Source organism: Rhinatrema bivittatum, chromosome 5, assembly GCF_901001135.1.
Source record: "Rhinatrema bivittatum chromosome 5, aRhiBiv1.1, whole genome shotgun sequence".
Taxonomy (NCBI): Eukaryota; Metazoa; Chordata; class Amphibia; order Gymnophiona; family Rhinatrematidae; genus Rhinatrema; species Rhinatrema bivittatum.
This window is the reverse complement of record NC_042619.1, coordinates 14200815-14220344: the sequence shown is the minus strand read 5'-3', so window position 1 is coordinate 14220344 and position 19530 is coordinate 14200815. Positions and strand designations below refer to the sequence as shown.

The 19530-nt window shown below is 42.6% G+C and overlaps 1 protein-coding gene across 1 annotated transcript in view; it reads left to right on the top strand.

Moving 5' to 3' along the window:
- CLPB (ClpB homolog, mitochondrial AAA ATPase chaperonin) overlaps positions 1-19530 on the top strand; it is a 346145-nt gene that overhangs the window by 176464 nt on the left and 150151 nt on the right.

Below are 19530 nucleotides of genomic sequence, written 5' to 3'. Positions count from 1 at the left end.
AGAGAAAGCTAGTCACTCTCCTTGCCTCTAAGCCGAAACCCCCTATGCTTACCATTCACTGTCGGTGCTTGAGAGCCACCAATGGGACGGGTATTCTGGATATCCCTAGTGAATATGCATGATAGCATTGCATACACACTAACAGATCGCCCTCATGCATATTCATTAGCAATATCCTGAAAATCTGACTTATATGCAACCCCCGAGGACTGAAAGTGAATTACCATTGGTGTATACCTAAACCTTCCCAGATGGATGGATGTCTGACCTGCTTTTAAAACCTCCTATACCAGACTTCTCTTGCAGTAAGCAAGTTCTTGCTCATCTCTAACTTAAATCTCCCCTATTGTAATTTAAGCCTGTTACTTCCTGTCATTTCCACAGTGGACATGAACAACCATCCTCACTGTAACCCCTTATCTTTCTCTTTTTGTATTAGAAGGCTGCTGTCATGTTATCCTCCCCCATATTCTCACTTGCAGGGATGCTCGGGAGGGCTCGGGATGAGGGCCAGGATACAGAATCTGTGACCTCTAGGGCTTTACGGAATGGTGGGCTCAGAGGATGAGGACAGGGATACAGAGCCTGTCATCTGACACAGAAATGACCAGGCAGACTGACTGAGCCAATTGGTCCTTATCTACCTTGACATTAATTTTCTATTTGTTTATTTTGTTTAACAAATGTATATATTGAATAGTCAGTACTATTTGTCAGACTACAAGGAAACACGAGGGATGGTTCTTTGCTGAGAAGGCAGTGTATAGCTTACTAGCAGAGGTGGTAGAGGTCAGCACTGTAATGTAATTTAAACATGCTTGGAGCAAGTCTGCAGGACAGAGGTAGGACTAGGGTTGAAAGGTTGGTTTAAAAAAAAACCAAACCCATGAGGTTGAGAGCTGGTGTTGGTTTAAGTAAGGGAATTTCTATATTTATCTAGGCATAGTAGAGAACCAGACAGTGGGCAGATTGGATGAGCCGATTGGTCTTTATCTGCCATTATCTACTACATTCTTCTTCAGCCAGCCAGACCAATCCAGACACAAGGGTTTATGCTCCCTACCAGCAGACGGAGACAGAGAATAACAAGTTTGCTGACCTCGCTCCTTATAGGGTCCTGGGCTGACCTCAGCCTGCGAGTATTCTATCTCCAGTGGATACTAAGCAGGCATTCCATGCTGAGAGCTGAAGCCAAGCATAGGCAGAGTAAAAAAAGAAATGGAATAGCAGAGGCTGCTTCTGGGGCAATAGGTCTACTGGTCTGATCCACCCCAGTTGAGCAGATCTTTCTCCAGGGGGCCTTCCCTTGTGGGATATTAATGTGCCTGAAGGGTGCTTGCTAGTTGTGGGACTTCTACAGCCTGACATCTTCTTCCCCTCCCACTCCCCCTTATCTACCCCCACCACCCCAAATCTCCCCCCTTTCTCCATTCTAGTTTTTACCTTATCTTGGTTCTTATTTTGGTTGTTCACCACCCTCCTCATGTACAAACTCTGGTAAAGATAAAAAAAAAAAAAAAGAGGCTGAGAGAATCCAGCAGGACAGTGCTGGCCAGTTCCAGTGCTGTGGTGGTCCATTATGGAGGAGCAGATGAAACAGTAAGTAGTACTTCGAGGGGAGAGGATGGGGGCATTTGAGCACATCAAGTGCAGCAGTGCCTGTAGTGCATACGTACTTCACTGAACTAGCACTGGGAGCTGCTGTCAGTGCATGAAAGAGGGAGAAAGAGTAGGACAGGGCTCCATGGCTCCGAGGGAGTTCTCCGCAGTGGAATCTGTCTTAAAAGAAGTTTCTGTCAGCAGGCTATGGGCTGCTGTGGAAATGATGGCCATCTTAGGACCACATGGTCTCTAAGGGGAGGCTAAAATGAAGCCTCCCATGTTACTACTGGAAGCTTGAATAGATTTCTTCAGGCTTGGGGCCCTCTAGGGTATATCTGATGGAGGCAGCCAGTGTGTTCTCAATGTCACCCTCTACCATTTCCCCAGAGCTGCTACGCACAAGGGGACATGTGCACATGACGAAGGAAGGGATCCTCAAACTTCAGGGTCAAGTGCATGCCTTGCTGGCAATCTGAAGCCTTAAAGTGTGGGATTACCTTTAGGTGTTAAGTTTCATGTCACAGCCTTGGACTTGGTGCCATGGGCAAAAGCACACATGGGAGTCTTTCAGAGAGCTCTTTTGTCAAGGTGATCTCCTCAGTCTCATGTAGAGCTGGAATCCCCTGCTTGGGTAATGGTGACAACCAGTGCCAGTCTTTCTTGTTGTGGAGCAGACTGTCAAGACCAGATGGCTCAGGGGACTTGGAGTCTGCCAGAATCCAAGTGATCCATCAGTTGATTGTGAACAGGAGCAATGAGAGAGGCATTTTAGGGTTACGTAGTTTGAATTCTCTCAGGCAGGCATATGTGAGTCACCAGGGAGGAATTTGGAAGAATCAGGTGGCAAAAGAGGTAGATCTGGTGCTAAACTGGGCAGAGAGGCACACAAGGCTCACATAGGTGTGGAGAATGAGCAGACAGATTTCCTAAGCCAAAACTTGATGGACCTAGGAGAGTGTGAGCTATCAATGGCAGTGCTCTCCTAGATCATGAACAGATGGGTAGAGCAGGAAACGAATTGGTCACCTGCAGAAAAGTCAAAGCAATAAAGATTTTTCAGCTGCAGAAAGGAAAAGGATGTCATGATTCAGGAGTGATCAGTTTGAGGGCTTCTGAATGTGTTCCCTCTGTGGCCCTTGATAGGCATGACATAGCAGAGCATAGCTGGTCCACATAATCTTGTGATTAGGCACAGATTGGCACAGAAGACCCTGGTGTGCAGATTTGACGAGGATTTACTGGACAGAGTACTCCTGTTGTTGCTTCAGTCCAGGGGTCTGTTGATCTGGGGTTCAGAAGTGCACAAAGGGATTGTCTGTTTTGTTTTCTCAAGGCCCTTGAAAGGGCGCATTTGACTAAGAGGAGATACTCGGAGGGAGGAGTTTCATTCGTGCAGTCCAGAAGAACTGCCACATCTCTGGCATATGTGCAAGTACTGAGAGTTTTCAAGACAAGGTGTGCAGCTAATGGTTTGATAGTGGCAAAAGCTTTGGTGGTTTCTTTCTGGCCATCTTGCGGTAGGGTTTGGAGAAAGGCTTAGCACTGAATTCCCTAAAATTGCAGATGATGGTGATTGCCTGTTATATGGGTCGCCTAATAGGAAGAACAGTGGCTTCTCACCTGCATGTGTTGCATTTCTTGAAGGATGTCAAGCATATTCGGCTGTCCAGGAGAGGGGATCTAACCTTGGCTCTGGCCGCTGACTTTTGCCTGCTGGAGCAGGCAGACGCCGCTCCATTGAAGATTTGTTTCCTGCTTACCTGCTGGCCTCTGACGGAGGGAGGAGCCTTTTCAGACACCCATATCATCGGCGTTTGTACAGCGTGATTCGCCATCGGCGTGTTGCCAAAGCCGCGCGCCTAAGGGGCGCGCGGCTTTGCCTGGCTTCGCCTGGATTGCCGGGGATTTCCGGGGGAATAACAATTTGTTGAACATCAGCGGCCAACAGAGCCTGGAGGAATTGGAATTGATTGTGTCATCAAGAGGACCAGACCAGTTATTGAGGTACATTTTTCTTTATTCATCGTGGTTATAAATTCCTCTTGGTAATGCCACATACCAAGAGGAAAGCAAAAACAAGAGGGATTTCCTCTACTCCAGTAGTGAGTGATAATCAACCACGTATTCAGGATCTTTTTGCGAGAACTATATTGTTGACACCAGAAAGTGAAGTCGCTGGAGACTCTGGCCAGGAGCAGGGTCAAAGTCCCTTGACTTATGAAACATCTTTGAGCCCTGGTGCCCCAATAACACCTGAGCTGCCAACAGGAAAAAGAGGGGGAGAAATTATTTTTGAGGATCCCAAATTAAACTTGGCTTTTTCACCATCTTGTGATCAGAGGGGGGGGGTAGGAAGTATCAATCTCCCTCTGTTGAATCCTGGAATTCAAGTTTCAGGAGACCAAGTGGGAAAAACTAGTTTTCAACAACTACAACCTGCAACAGCTCCTAAGGAGAAGGGGATGGAAGGAAGTCAGGGGGGAGCGATGATTGACATACCTGTAATAACTCCTACTAAGTTTACTTTGGAAGAAATAGGAAGTATGATATTTTCTATGCAGAAATCAATTAATGATATGGCTAAGATGGTTCAAGATGCCTTGAATAATAACAAGATATTACAGACAAAAGTTGAAAAGATAGATGGTTTAGTTAATACCTTGGCAGTTAGAACTGATGAGATTGAGAAAGTCCAAGTAAATTTAATTAAATCAGAAAAAATTCAATCAGACAAATTAGAGCAATTGGAAAATCAAATTAGGAAAGCCAATCTTAGAGTGTTAAATTTTCCAAAGACCCATTTAATATCACCTAAGGAACTATTTAAAATTTATCTGGTAAATGTGCTGAAATACCCCAAAAAATTAGCTAGCTGTGAATGCACCACAGATCAATTCTATAGATTACTGTTAATAACAAACTTTATTTGAAACACTAAATTATTTGTACTATTTTGCTAATTTTTATTTTCGAGAGACAAGAACCTCAGCACTGGTAAAACAGGTTAATTAACCAAGTTTTTTTAAAACCAGTAGACTCAATCACGGGTCCCTGTTATGTCTCTGTTTTTTTCTTTTGAATTAAAATGTGTTTTATGAATCTTCATTCTTCATAGGATCCATTAAGAATAGTGCCGCATGGCAATGCTCAAAATTAATTGAGATACATTTATAATTTCTACGGAAATATGTTAAAGCCGCTAACCGGCTTGTAGTTCATTGCCGCGGCAAAAATTCTTTAACTGCAAACTTATATGCGCAAACTTATATGCTGTTCTAGAACTTCCAGAATTGATTTGGTGGTTAGAAGCCCATATCAATAAAAGTTTTTTATCCACAAGTTAGATGAGACTAGTTTTTAGAGTCTCTATCTTGGAAAATAAGAACATTGCACTTATCTTTAAGACTCGTAGCTGTTTCTTTTCAAACTTAATGCGAGTCTGTGCCGATTGTCCCCGCCTCATGAATTTATTAATGTATAATTTTATATCAGAATATGAGGTACGTGTTTAATCAATCTGATCAACTTCGTTCATACCTTGAATCCTAATCCTAGATCCTCCTTAGTAATTAATTTGGGGAAAATAGTTAAATATGGTTTTGACACAAATGTTGGTGTTGAATTTCTTTGTATATCTGCTCTTTCCTTTTATCCTCCAGACTCTATAATTTCTTATAATTAAATTTCCAAGGTTTTCACAGAATGTATGTGTAAAAATATTAGATACTAACCATGGCTCTAAAATTCCTAGGGGGTATTCTCTTTGAGCCAATCAAGAAGGCATTGGTGAAGGATCCGATTCTTAAAACATTTTTTGGTAGCACTCTGCTCAGCTAGATGGATTTTTGATTTACAGGCCTTGTCATTTAATGAACCCTTCTTGATGTTCTCAGAGGAGGCTGTCTCTCTGCATAGTTTCTTTCTTAGGTGGTTTTGCAGTTCCATTTGAATTAGTTAGCGTGCCATCCTAATTTTAAGAAGTAATCTTATCCGGGAGACAGAACAAAAGATATGCGATACTGGGTAAGACCAAGCGTCCATCAAGCCCAGTATCCTGTCTCCCAGCAGTGACCAATCCAAGTCGCAAGTACCCAAACATTAAATAGATCCCATGCTACTAATGCCGGCAACGAACAGTGGCTATTCCCTATTGATGATTAATAGCAGTTTATGGACTTCTTCTCCAGGAAGAAGTGAAGTGAAGTTCATGGAGTGAAGTTAGCAAGTAGCACGTAACTGTTATGTTTACCCTTAAGTACTCTCTTGTTTTTGTAGACCTCCATCATATCCTCCCTCAGCCCCTCAAGCTGAACATCCCTAACCTCTTAAGCCTTTCCTCATAAGGGAGCCATTTAGTGCCCTTTCTCATTTTGGTTGCCCTTCTCTGTACCTTCTCCAGTGCATCTATATATTTTTTGAGCTGCGGTGATCAGATTTGAACATGATATTCAAGGTACAATCTCACCATGGAGTGATACATCGGCATTATGACATTCTCTGTTTTATTCACCATTCCCTTTCTAATAATTCCTGACATTGTTTGCTTTTTTGACTGCCACAGCACACTGAACTGACTATTTCAATGTATTGTCCACTATGACGCAATTCAATCCTACTCTGTTTCCTAACCAGTTTGCAATCTCAAAAATACATTGCCTCCTTTCCCATGACTTAGAAGGCCTATATCCCAAGTTACTTCATATGCTAATCTTATTAGAAACATAGAAACTTGATGGCAGAAAAAGACCATATGGTCTGACCAGTCTGCCCACGCATCCAATTAACTTTGCATTACAATTATCATCAACTCCTTAGAAATCCCCTGTATTTATCCCATGCTTTCTTCAATTCATATAGTTTTTATCTCCACCACTTCCATTGAGAGTCTGTTCCATGCATCCATTACCCTATCTGTAAAGAAATATTTCCTAAAATTCCTGAGTCTACCCCGTTTCAGCCTCATCTCATGTCCCCTTGTTCTAGAGCCTCCTTTCCATTGAAAAAGGCTCATCTCCTGTGGATGGAAACCTTTGAGCTATTTGAATGTCTCTATCATATCTCCCTTATCTGACTTTTCTTCTAGGGTATACATATTTAGATATTTGTCTATCCCCTTTTCCTACTTCCCATCTAGCTTCTTCTCAATCTCCTTTATCCATTTATTGTGGTCTTCTGAATGTTAGGTCGATCAGCATAAAGTACAATGATGTAAGAGATTTGATAGTATCACGTAAATTACACCTGCTGTTCCTAAGTGATATTTGACTGAAGATGGGTAATACTTTTTGTCTAACCCAGGCATGCCCACATGGTTATTTCTAGTTTTATAAAAATAGGAGGAGACACATAGTGGGCTGACATTTAGGTACACCTGAGAGAATGTCATTAAAACCTTGCCATACTATTGATGCACCTCTTTTTCAATCTCCACTTTGTATTAAATTGGCATTCCTCTTGATTTATAATCCACCTGATTCTTCTTTAGTTCCACTTGCTGAAACTGTGGAAGACATGGCTGAAATTTCAACTCAGTTTCAGAATGTGATTATTTTAGGGGGGATTTTAATATAGATTATAATCACCCAGATTGTTTCTCCGACAGAAATTTTGTTCCTCTATCTTCTGAATTGGACTTGTATCAATGGATTGATTTCCAACTCATGAGGCAAGCCATTCTTTAGACCTTGTCTTTTCAGCTAAGACTGACTTTTTGATTCCTAATTTTTTTTTCTTCTTTCTCCTTCCCTTGGTCTGACCATTGTTTAATTTTTTTCCATCTTAACCAGTTATTATGGTGATCTGCTCAGAACATTAATTACACTCAGTTCAGAGATATCAAAAATTTGAACATGGATGCACTGGCTGCCCATTTGGAAACTTTTTCAGCTGACTTTGACCACATCATCTATCTAGCAAATTGACATTTGGAATAGTATCCTGAGCACAGCAATCGATAAAGTGGCTCCTATGTCTCAACATACATCATCTCAGCATACTCCCAATCCCTGGTATAATTTTTAGCTCAGGCAGGTCAGTCACTGCAAACATGCCTGGCATGTGGACAGATCTAATTTAAATAAAGAGAAATTGTCTAAAGCTAGCAAACACTATCAGTCTGAGCTACTATTTGTAAGAAAAGAAGATTATTTCCAAAAAGATTAAATCTGCTGAGTCTCGACCAAAGCAACTAAAATTGTTGCTAGACTAGCCAATCAGCCATCTTCATCATGTGCTGAACACTCCTTTTTCTATGTTAACCAATTTGCATTTTTCGTTTTTGATAAGGTGAACTTAATTCATAGTTCCTTCTCTGCTTCTAGTTTGCCTTAGGTTGTATGTCCTCTGTTTGATGTTCTTCTCCCATCTGCTCAATTCTTATTCCTTAATATGACATCTTCAGCTGGTATAGGTTTATTTCTTAAATCATTGCAGTTTACAACTAGGGGTCATGAAATGAAACTCCAGGGAGGATGACTCAGGACCAAGGTCAGGAAATATTTCTTCATGGAGCGGGTGGTGGATGCCTGGAATGCCCTTCCGGTGGAGGTGGTGAAGACAAAAACAGTGAAAGAATTCAAAGGGGCATGAGATAAACACTGTGGATCCCTAAAGGTTAGAGGATGGAAATGAAGAAAAAAGTGCACAAGGGTAACTTGCTGGTATGCCGGTTACTACCCTTAAACAATAAGCCTTCATACTATTGATATAACTCCATCATTGCTCTCTGCTTCAACAGCAGGGAGAAAAGAGGAAAAGGGAATTAGATTCAGACAGCAACCAACAAGGACGTTGAATTGTACAGTCTGGGAAAACAAGCATGGTGGTAACTTGCTGATGTGGCTGTTACTATCCGTAACCAATAAGCCTCAAACTATTGATGCGGCTCCAACATTGCTCTCTGCTTCAATGGCAGGAGGTAAGTATGGGGTGACTTGTATGGTGTGTTGGAAACTGCCGTAGGCTTGCTGGGCAGACTGGATTGAGAGTTCGGTCCTTTTCTGCCAATGTTTCTATCTAACTTGGACCCTATGCTTCAAATCTACTAAATTAAATTCCTGCATTATCATTTGGATCCTTTCCAGAACAGTTAAAGGTTGCTAGGGTCCACCTCCTCCTCAAGAGAGAATTTCTAGATCCTACTATTCTAGCAGCTTACAGACTGTCTCTAATTTAGCTATAATCTCTAAAAATTATTGAGAAAGTGGTCTTTGACCTACATTCTTCTCAATTTGGGTTGTGAAAAGCCCATAGTGTAAAATCAGCTTTACCCACCTTAATAACATTAAACTCCATTCTGATACAGGTAGGGATGCACTTATGGTATTCTTGGATACTTGCGCAGCTTTCAACATTGTTAATCATGAGCTCTTGATCTCAAGAGTCAAGGAAATTTGTTTGGCTGTGATGTTTTGGCCTGGTTCACCTCTTACTTATCTGGGCATTCGTTCCAGGTTGATTGGAAACAGCAGGTCTCAGAACAAGTTGTCTTGCCCTCTGGTGTTCCCAAGGAATCTAATCTTCCCCCTCTTTTATTTAATCTTTCTCTCTCTGTTAGTGGCATTGATACAAGATTATTTATTTATTTAAAACTTTTATATACCGACATTCATTTGCATATCACATCGGTTTACATATAACGGGATTAATAAAAAAAAACAATTTAGAAAAGTGAAAAATAGTTACATGTAACAGGGTGGTGAAGGAACAAGATGGGAACGTAGAGGAAGTATAAAGGGTCCAGAGGACTTGAAAAGGGCTGTTAGATTAAAAATAAAATAACTATTTACAAGATTCTGTATTGAAACTACAATTCAAGAAATTAACTAAATGTTAAGTAGATTAGAGTCTGAGGTTTCTTTGGGGGGGGGGGAGAGGGGAGGATGCTTTTTAGGGAGAGGGTGGAGGGTGTGTTATTCTGTATCTGCCCTTTTAAATAGCCAAGTTTTTAGTTTTTTTTTCATCTTTCTATGCTGACAAAACATACAAAGTACTGCTTTCATGGATACCCGGTGTTCTCTTGATTTGTCTGCATGTAATTGCTGTCTGGATCAGGTTGTCACTTGACTCTTTGAACATAAACTACAGGTTAATTCCTCTAAATCAGAAGCACTTTGTTTAACGGTAATCTAGTACTCTTATCAGTTGCTCGACTATGAATGGTAGATCAGCCCCCCTCAAGGATGTGGTTACCACTCTTAAGAGTTCAACTAGATTAATGTCTGCATACATTTCTGCTATAGTTCCGAAGGCTTTTTTCATCTTAGGTATATTCGTCTTCTTCGTTCATTGCTGGATTCTTCCAATTTAAAACTATTAGCCCATGCACTTGTCACGACCAAGTTAGATTACTGCAACTTCTTTCTCTTAGGTATTACAAACTATTAAATCAAACGTTTACAGCTTCTACTAAACACTAAATCAAGGATTCTCCAAGGACAAGCAGGATGGTAGTCCTCACAACTGGGTGACATCATCGGATGGAGCCCAACACAGAAAGTTTCTAGAAACTTTGACAGGCCTACTCAGCATGCCACTAACCACATGTCCATGCTGGATCCTCTTCAGTCTCTTCTTTTCCGCGAAGCTATCGCCACATGGTTCAGGAGCTTGTATTTATTTTTCAAAAAGTTTGTTTTTTTCCTTGCTTCCACGCATCTCATAGGGTCCCTCGCCCTCCCTTCGGATCGGTAAGTTTTCCTCTGGTATTCGTGGTCAATCGCTGACTGTGCTCCTCTTGGATACCCACCGACCATCGACTGTGCATCGCGTGCTTTTTCTGATGGCATTGTCCGGCTTCCGCCGTTGCCCCCAGTGCCTGCGGACTATGTCCCTCACAGATCCCCATGAGGACTGTGTCCTTTGCCTGAGGGCCTCTCACGATGTCCGTGTTTGTGAGTTTTGCGCCCAAATGACCCCAAAGGGTCATAGGGCTCACCTCCACAAAACTGAGAAATTGTTCGGGGCGAAACGTCCAGCACAGTCTCTGGTATGAGTGCTGCTTGGGAAAGAGACCCATGGCCCAAGTTCTCCTGCACCTGTCGGGCCTACTCCCAAGGTGGGAACGGGAGACCACCTGCTGTCTGTTGCCTCCCACTCCCCTTCCTGTTCCTTGATGTCCCCCTCGGCTTCAGGGAAGGAATGCGGATATCTATGAAGGACCGAGAGAGGGCATTGACCTTGGTGCCTCCTACAAAGCGATTGAAGGCGGAGGATATCATTGCCTCCAAATCCACTGCCTCCGGGCGACCTCCACCGATCCCGATGGAGGAATCTGTCAACCTCCAACCTCGATCTGCAAGATGCATACACCCATATCCCCATTTTCCACGGGGATCGCTAGTACCTTCATTTCCGTGTGGGCGAAAGACTAGGGGGCACTCCATGAAGTTAGCATGTGGCACATTTAAAACTAATGGGAGAGAGTTCTTTTTTACTTAACGCACAATTAAACTCTGGAATTTGTTGCCAGAGGATGTGGTTAGTGCAGTTAGTATAGCTGTGTTTAAAAAAGGATTGGATAAGTTCTTGGAGAAGTCTATTACCTGCTATTAATTAAGTTGACTTAGAAAATAGCCACTGCTATTACTAGCAACGGTAACATGGAATAGACTTAGTTTTTGGGTACTTGCCAGGTTCTTATGGCCTGGATTGGCCACTGTTGGAAACAGGATGCTGGGCTTGATGGACCCTTGGTCTGACCCAGTATGGCATGTTCTTACTGTGTCCTGCCCTTTGGTCTGGCCTCTGTTCCCTCGGTTTTTTTACCAAATGTCTGGCAGTTTTAGGTGCCCATCTTTGCAGGCAGGGGGTTAGCGTATTTCCCTACCTCGATAACTGGCTTATCAAAAGCGGCTCGATTCAGGGGGCTCAGACTGCCATGCACCTCACGATCGACATGCTGGAAGCGTTGGTATTCTTGATCAACTACCCCAAGTCCAAGTCCCATCTTCAGCCAGCCAGACAACTGGACTTCAATGGGGCACACCTGGACACTGTCCAGGACAAGGCAGAAACCTTGGCGGCTCTTGCATGTCTCATTTCTGGACTTGTCCAGGTCTCTGCTCGCCACTTGCTCCAGCTTCTTGGCCATATGGCGGCAAGAGTTTGCTCGACTGCACATGCGTGGAACTCTGTGGACACTGCTTTCCCAGTGCTATCAGGCATCCCAGGACCTACATGCCCCCATTGTGGTCACAAACGAGCTGCTTCATTCTCTTCTCTGGTGGATTGTCCCCAAGAACCTGTTACAGGGGTTCCCGTTTCAAGCGGCTCCCCCCCAGGTCACGCTCACTACTGATGCTTCTCAGACTGGGTGGGGAGCACACGTCCTAGGGCATAGCACACAAGGGTTCTGGTCCCCTCAGGAAAGGTAGCTCCAAATCAACCTTCTGGAGCTGAGGGTGGTGTGGTATGCCCCACAGGTGTTCCAGGAACTACTAGCGAACAAGGTAATCTTGGCGCACACAGACAAGGGTTCTCAAACTGGGTGTGGAGCACACGTCCTAGGGCATAGCACACAAGGGATCTGGTCCCCTCAGGAAAGGTGGCTCCAAATCAACCTTCTGGAGCTGAGGGAGGTGTGGTATGCCCTACAGGTGTTCCAGGAACTACTAGCAAACAAGGTAATCTTGGCGCACACAGACATTCAGGTAGCCATGTGGTACTTGAACAAACAGGGAAGAACCGGGTTGTTCCCCCTCTGCCGGGAGGCAGTCCTAGTTTGGACATGGACCATCGCCAATGGTTTAACCCTCCAGGCGGTGTAGCTACCCAGGGGTGGACAATACCCTGGCAGATGCCCTGAGTTGGACTTTCAGACCACAGGAGTTGGTCCTTCAAGCAGGAGACGGCGAGTTGCCTTTTCAGCTGCTGGGGGACCCCAGACGTGGACCTGTTCCCCCTCCCTGGAGAACTGGAAAGTACGCCGCATTTGCTCACTAGGCAGGGGGGCAAAGGATTGCTGGCTGACACGTTACATAGAAATGACGTCAGAAAAAGATCAATTGGCCCATCCAGTCTGCCCAGCAAGCTCCCACACTTATTTTCCCATACTTAGCTTTTTCACCGAACACCAAGTTCAGGGCCCTTGTTGGTACCTGCTTGATTCAAATTTCCTGCCACCCCCTGCCATTGATGCAGAAAGTAATGTTGGAGTTGCATCAAAGGTGAGCATAAGGTTTAATGGTTAAGGGTAATAACCGCCACATCAAGCAAATTACCCCGATCCTTGTTTGCCCAGACTGTACAGATCAATGTCTTGTTGGATGTTGTCTGAATGTAAATCCTCTTTTCCACATTTCTCCCTGCTGTTGAAGCAGAGAGCAACGCTGTATATGCATTCAAAGTGAAGTATCAGGCTTAATTGGTTTAGGGTAGTAACCGCCGCAATAAGCAAGCTACCCCCATGCTTATTTGTTTACCCAGACTGTGTAGTTCAGTCCTTGTTGGTTTTTGTCTGAATGCAAATCCTCTTTTCCACATTTCCCCTTGCAGTTGAAGCAGAGAGCAATGTTGGGGACAGGCTTGTTGTATGCTTACCCGCACCTTCCCCTCTTCTCCAAGATACTTCAGAAGTTGCAGCAAGATCAGGGCTCCATGATCCTAATCACTCCCTCGTGGCCCCTTCAGGTCTGGTACATGACCCTTCGGGAACTCGCAGTGCATCCCTCAATCCGACTGGGGACAGCTCCAGACATCATCACACAGGACCGCCATCCCAACCTCAGGTCCCTAGCCCTTACAGCATGGATGTTGACTGAATGATGGTTGAGGCCCTCAGCCTGCTGGCGGAGGTATTCAGTGTTCTCCTGGAGTCCAGGAAGCCTTCCACCAGAAAGTCCTACAACCTGAAGTGGAAACAGTTCTCCTCCTAGTGTGAAGGTCGTGGCTTAGACCCTTTCACCTGCTCCCCCTCAGCTTTTCTGAACTACTTGCTGTTCCTCTCAGAGTCTAGCCTACAAGACCACCTGGGTAAGGCTGCACCTAAGTGCCATAGCAGCATACCATCAGGATGTGGATGGTTCTGCTATCTCTGGCCATCCTGTGGTGGGACATTTCATGAAGGGTATCCTTCAGCTCAAACCCCCTACTCACCCCCCCCCCCCCCCCCCCCCCGGTGGTTTCCTGGGATCTGAACTTTGTTCTCTCACAGCTCATGAAACCTTCGTTTGAGTTGTTACACTCTTGTGACCTAAAATACAATTCCTGGAAAGTGCTTTTCCTAGTTGCGGTCACATCGGCTTGCAGGGTGAATGGGCTGTAGATGCTGGTGTCGTACGTGCCATACACAAAGTTCTGTCACGACAGGATGCTAAGTTCCTACCCAAAGTGGTATGCGAGTTCCACGTGAGTCTATTGTATTACCGTCCTGTTTCCAGAGGCCTCACGCTCATTGAGGTGAACGTGCCCTCCATATCTTGGACTGTAAGAGGGTGCTTGCCTTCTACCTGGAACGGACAGTGCCCCTTCACACCTCCACTCAACTATTCATTTCACTTGACAGAAATAGGTTTGGTGTCGCTGTTTCTAAACAGACGCTGTCCCACTGACTGCGTCGCCTTCTGTTACATGCAGGCAGGGCTTCAGTTTCCTGGCCCTGTTCGAGCGCACTCCATCCGGGTCATGTCGGTTTCAGTAGTGCACCTATGGGCGGTTCCTATTCATGAGATCTGTAGAGGGGTAACCTGGAGTTCACTCCATATTTTTGCCTCTCATTACTGCCTAGACAAGGACAGGTGACAGGATTCCTGTTTCGGACAATCTGTCCTGCAGAATCCCTTTCAGCCATGAACCCAACTCTCCCGCCGTGATTCCCCTCTTGGGTGAAGGACTGAAGAAACAGCAAGGAAGGCTGTCTAACAAAGCCGTGAGGGCGACTAAACAGGATTAGCAGCCAGATGTCCAAATGGATTTCTTTATTGGGTAGTAACACGAGTATATGAACAATGCCCAACTCTGGCCGAGTTTCGCCCTCTAGCATTGGGGCTACATCAGGGGCTACAACATACAATAAGACATACTTGTAAATAATAAAAATCATAAAAACAGGACTAAAACGTACAAATAAAATGGTAACGTAAATATGTGGTGTAAGTATAAAGTATGACAAACCATTAAGGTGTACAATAAGGACCAAATCGTCAAATGTATTACCTTTACCTCAACTTTAGTCGTGTTATGGTCAAAATCCAAGTCTTAAAAAAGACTGTACAACAGAATGTCTGTAATTTAAAAATATTGATTCATTCATTGAAATCAAAAACTCTCAAATAAGTTACTTAAAAACTGGCATGTTAAAAAGTGATACAAATTGTGTCTAAATAAATTAGAGCACTGCTGAAAAGAAAGCACAAAACTGGCATCATAATAATGAAAAATATTAAAAATATTGAAACACCAAATGAAATAATCTAAAGGACATAAAATACTCCAAAAGTAAATAAATTGGATAAATGAACATTATAAAAGTATATAAACTGTAAGTAACTAAAATCAACCTTTGATATTAGAGTGTATACTCACTATTGGAAAGGCTGGTAAAACTCTTAATGACAGCGGTACTTCAGTTTCTTATTTGAAAATCACTACAAGGGTTGCAAATATGCCGGTATCTTATTTAGAAAAATAAACATTGTTTAGAAAGAAAGGACTAAATATATTTTAGACTACCTCTATAACACATATGTGACTAAAAAATGACAGAACATGAAATACAACTAATGTACATATTGTGAAGGAAAAAAATATCTCTATAATAGTTGGAAATACTAACAATAAAAACATGTCATTCAGACTAAAAACATGCTAATAACATTAATATAAAGCCCGATTCAAAACACCATTGTGCATCACTTTTAAGCCGACTCCTTGTATAACTAGACCAGGTACAGATGGAAGCACATATATGAATAGAAAAAAATATATAAAAAATGAATAGTCAATCTTTTGCGAAAAATATTTGGGTAAAACAGCCAGGTGATTAAAACTATTGCTCGGGAAAAAAAGGAATGAAAGTGTCTCAGTATTAATTCAGAAACGAGTTTTAAGAATTATTGCATTGACTCACAATATTTTCAGAGACATCGGCGCTACCTCGTGTATTGCCTTTGGTGTTTTAATATTTTTAATATTTTTCATTATTATGATGCCAGTTTTGTGCTTTTTTTTCAGCAGTGCTCTAATTTATTTAGACACAATTTGTATCACTTTTTAACATGCCAGTTTTTAAGTAACTTATTTGAGAGTTTTTGATTTCAATGAATGAATCAATATTTTTAAATTACAGACATTCTGTTGTACAGTCTTTTTTAAGACTTGGATTTTGACCATAACACGACTAAAGTTGAGGTAAAGGTAATACATTTGACGATTTGGTCCTTATTGTACACCTTAATGGTTTGTCATACTTTATACTTACACCACATATTTACGTTACCATTTTATTTGTACGTTTTAGTCATGTTTTTATGATTTTTATTATTTACAAGTATGTCTTATTGTATGTTGTAGCCCCTGATGTAGCCCCAATGCTAGAGGGCGAAACTCGGCCAGAGTTGGGCATTGTTCATATACTCGTGTTACTACCCAATAAAGAAATCCATTTGGACATCTGGCTACTAATCCTGTTTAGTCGCCCTCTTGGGTGAAGGCCTGCTCCACTAGTCTCCACAGCTGCAGTTGTGGATATCTACACCCGTTTTTGCTGCTCATGGTCAGAGAGGCCTGAAGCTACTTAATCATCCAGTTGTGAGGACTACCATCCTGCTTGTCCTTGGAGAAATCAGAGTTGCTTACCTGTAACTGGTGCTCTCCAAGGACAGCAGGATGTTAGTCCTCACGGAACCCACCTGCCTACCTGCAGAGTTGGAATTTTTTTCTCAGGGGATTTCCGGTTGTTCCTTTTTTTGCTAAGAGGGATCCCGTGTGGACGCGTGGTTAGTGGCATGCTCAGTAGGCCGGTCAAAGTTTCTAGAAATTTTGACACAAGTTTTCCGTGCCATACTCCATCTGATGATGTCACCCAGTTGTGAGGACTAACATCCTGCTATCCTTGGAGAACACTTGTTACAGGTAAGCAACTCTGCTTTATTTACAGGCTTAGAAAATTTGACCATATTTACCCTGTTTTACAGCATTTGCATTGGCTTCCTGTTAATTACCAGATACCAGTTAAGATTTTATGTTTAGCATTTTGAACTTTTCATTCTGGTATGTCAGTTTATCTTTCTAAATCTCTGGTTCCTTACACCTTGTCCGACCCTTCCGTTCTTCACAGAGAGGTTATCTTAATCTTCCCTCCTCTTTATTGTTCACCTAGATGCCACCAGAGAATCATCCTTTAGTTACCAGCCCCCTGCACTACAGTGTTTCCTTCCTCCGGATATTTGGGCTGAAACAGATTATCTAAAATGTTCTTCACCCAGTCCTTCGGTAGCTTAAATAAACATCTTTTGCGACAACTCTTAATGACAACTACTTTAATATTTCAGATATTGTTTAAGATGTAGCATTTTGTTGTATGCTTGAATTTTGTTTTCTTTGGTTTGATTATTTTGTCAATGTTTAATTTGATTTGGTAGTTTATTTTGTTTTAGATTGATTATGTATGTATTTTATTTTACGTCTGCTTGGGTAATGTTTTACAGGTGAGTTAAAAAACAGCAGGGTAGGCGATCCAGTACAGCCGTGAGGAAAAAAACAAAGAAATGGATGCCACAAGATAGTCCTTTTCAACGTTTAATCAAGGAGACGTAAAATTCTTATAAACATGCCCGACTCTGGCCGAGTTTCGCCACCAATGGTGGCTGCCTCAGGGGCTTGTTGGTCACAGAGCAGTATTCTCTCAATAACAGATAAGCTTATCTGTTATTGAGAGGAGACGAATCGCTACGAGAAACGCGTGATTGACATAGATATACATTTGATCTTATTTGGACCACCATCTGAATACTGCTCTGTGACCAACAAGCCCCTGAGGCAGCCACCATTGGTGGCGAAACTCGGCCAGAGTCGGGCATGTTTATAAGAATTTTACGTCTCCTTGATTAAACGTTGAAAAGGACTATCTTGTGGCATCCATTTCTTTGTTTTTTTCCTTACAGGTGAGTTAAACATTTTAAATAAATTAAACGGGAAAATAGCATTTCGAACATACCATGGCCACTCTGAATACCTAGTGATGCCGTTTGGATTAAGAAACTCTCCTGTTTTTTTAAAACTTAGTGAACAAAATATTTTGTGATATGCTGTATCTGAGTGTAGTCATATATCTAGATGTCGTCCTGATATTTTCTGAAGATCTGGCAGAATATGACTAGTGTTCTGTCAGGTCTTGGACTGTCTCTGGAAACACATCTTGTATGCCAAGATTGAGAAGTGTGAATTCAACAATTGTTTGGTGGAATTCCTGAGACACATAGTTTCACCTGAAGGACTGCAGATGGATCCCAGTAAGGTCAGCATAGTGGCCCAATAGCCTGTCCCAAAAAATAAGGAAATCCTATGCTTCCTAGAGTTCACAAACATTTTATCCCGGGCTTCTCCAAATTGACAGCTCCATTAATAGAGAATCTTAAGAAGGGGACTTCTTTGAAGTGGACCCATGAGCAACAACTGCCATTTGATCATCTGAAGAAAGCCTTTATGACAGCCCTGATCTTGGTACACCCAGACCCATAGCAGCCATTTTTAGCAGAGGCTGATGCAGCTAGAATGACTGTCAGGGCTATATACTATCTCAAGGATGGACCTAAAGACCTCCTCCATCCATGTGCCTTCTACTCACATAAACTTACAGCTGCCATCATGTCAATGACCAAGCACTCCTGGCCATAAAAACTGCCTTTGAGGAATGATGTCACTTTCTGGAAGAGGCCCATCACCAAGTCCAAGTTTTCACGGATCACAAAAATTTAGAATTCCTAAAGACTATGAACAAAAAGAATTCTAGACAAGCTCGGTGTTCTTTTCTTTTCCCATTTTGATTTCATATTAACATACTGACCAGGCTCCATGGCAGATGCTTTGTCCTGGAGGGACGGGGAAGAATCTGCAGAACTGGAAGCTCCCACCACAATCTTCCCACAGGAGAATTTCACCTTTGGAACCAGGAATCCTAATCTGATGTAGGTAATATGTTTGCACAGAGCTGCCTGCAGGAATGGAAAAGAGAGAAAAGGATATGCTATGGAGCTGATGAGAAACCTTCCTTTATAGAAAGGATTGAATCTGTGCCCAAAGGTACCTCACATTTGGAGGTCCTTCGAAGCTGCCATGATTCCCCATTAGCAGGTCATCCTGGTTGCCACAAAAATAAGGAACTAATTGCTTACAAATTTTGCTGGCTAGGATGGAGCCAGGATGTATCAGAGTATGTACAGGTAATAAGGTACCAGGTCACTGCTCTCTTGGATTAATATTGCCATTACCAGCACCCTCAAGACTATGGGAATGGGTATCAGTGGACTTCATTACCGATTTACCATCTTCACAAGGAAAGGCAGGTTTTTTAAATTTTATAATGGCAGCCTATGATTTTTGTATTTCGATTTATAGACCTGGCACTGTTTTTTATTTTGTTTGTTGATTTAGGTGTCATTTTAGCTATTATGTATGCTTAAGGCTTCAGCATCAGTATAAATAGCAGAAATAAATATCACAATTCTGCTATTAATTAACTTGACTTAGATAATAACCACTGCTATTACTAGCAACAGTAACATGGAATAGACTTAGTTTTTGGGTACTTGCCAGGTTCTTATGGCCTGGATTGGCCACTGTTGGAAACAGGATGCTGGGCTTGATGGACTCTTGGTCTGACCCAGTATGGCATGTTCTTATGTTCTTATGGTGATAGATTCATTTACCAAGATGACTCATTTAATATTCACTACCGGTCTTCCTTCTTCCTGTGAAACTGCAGACCTGCTA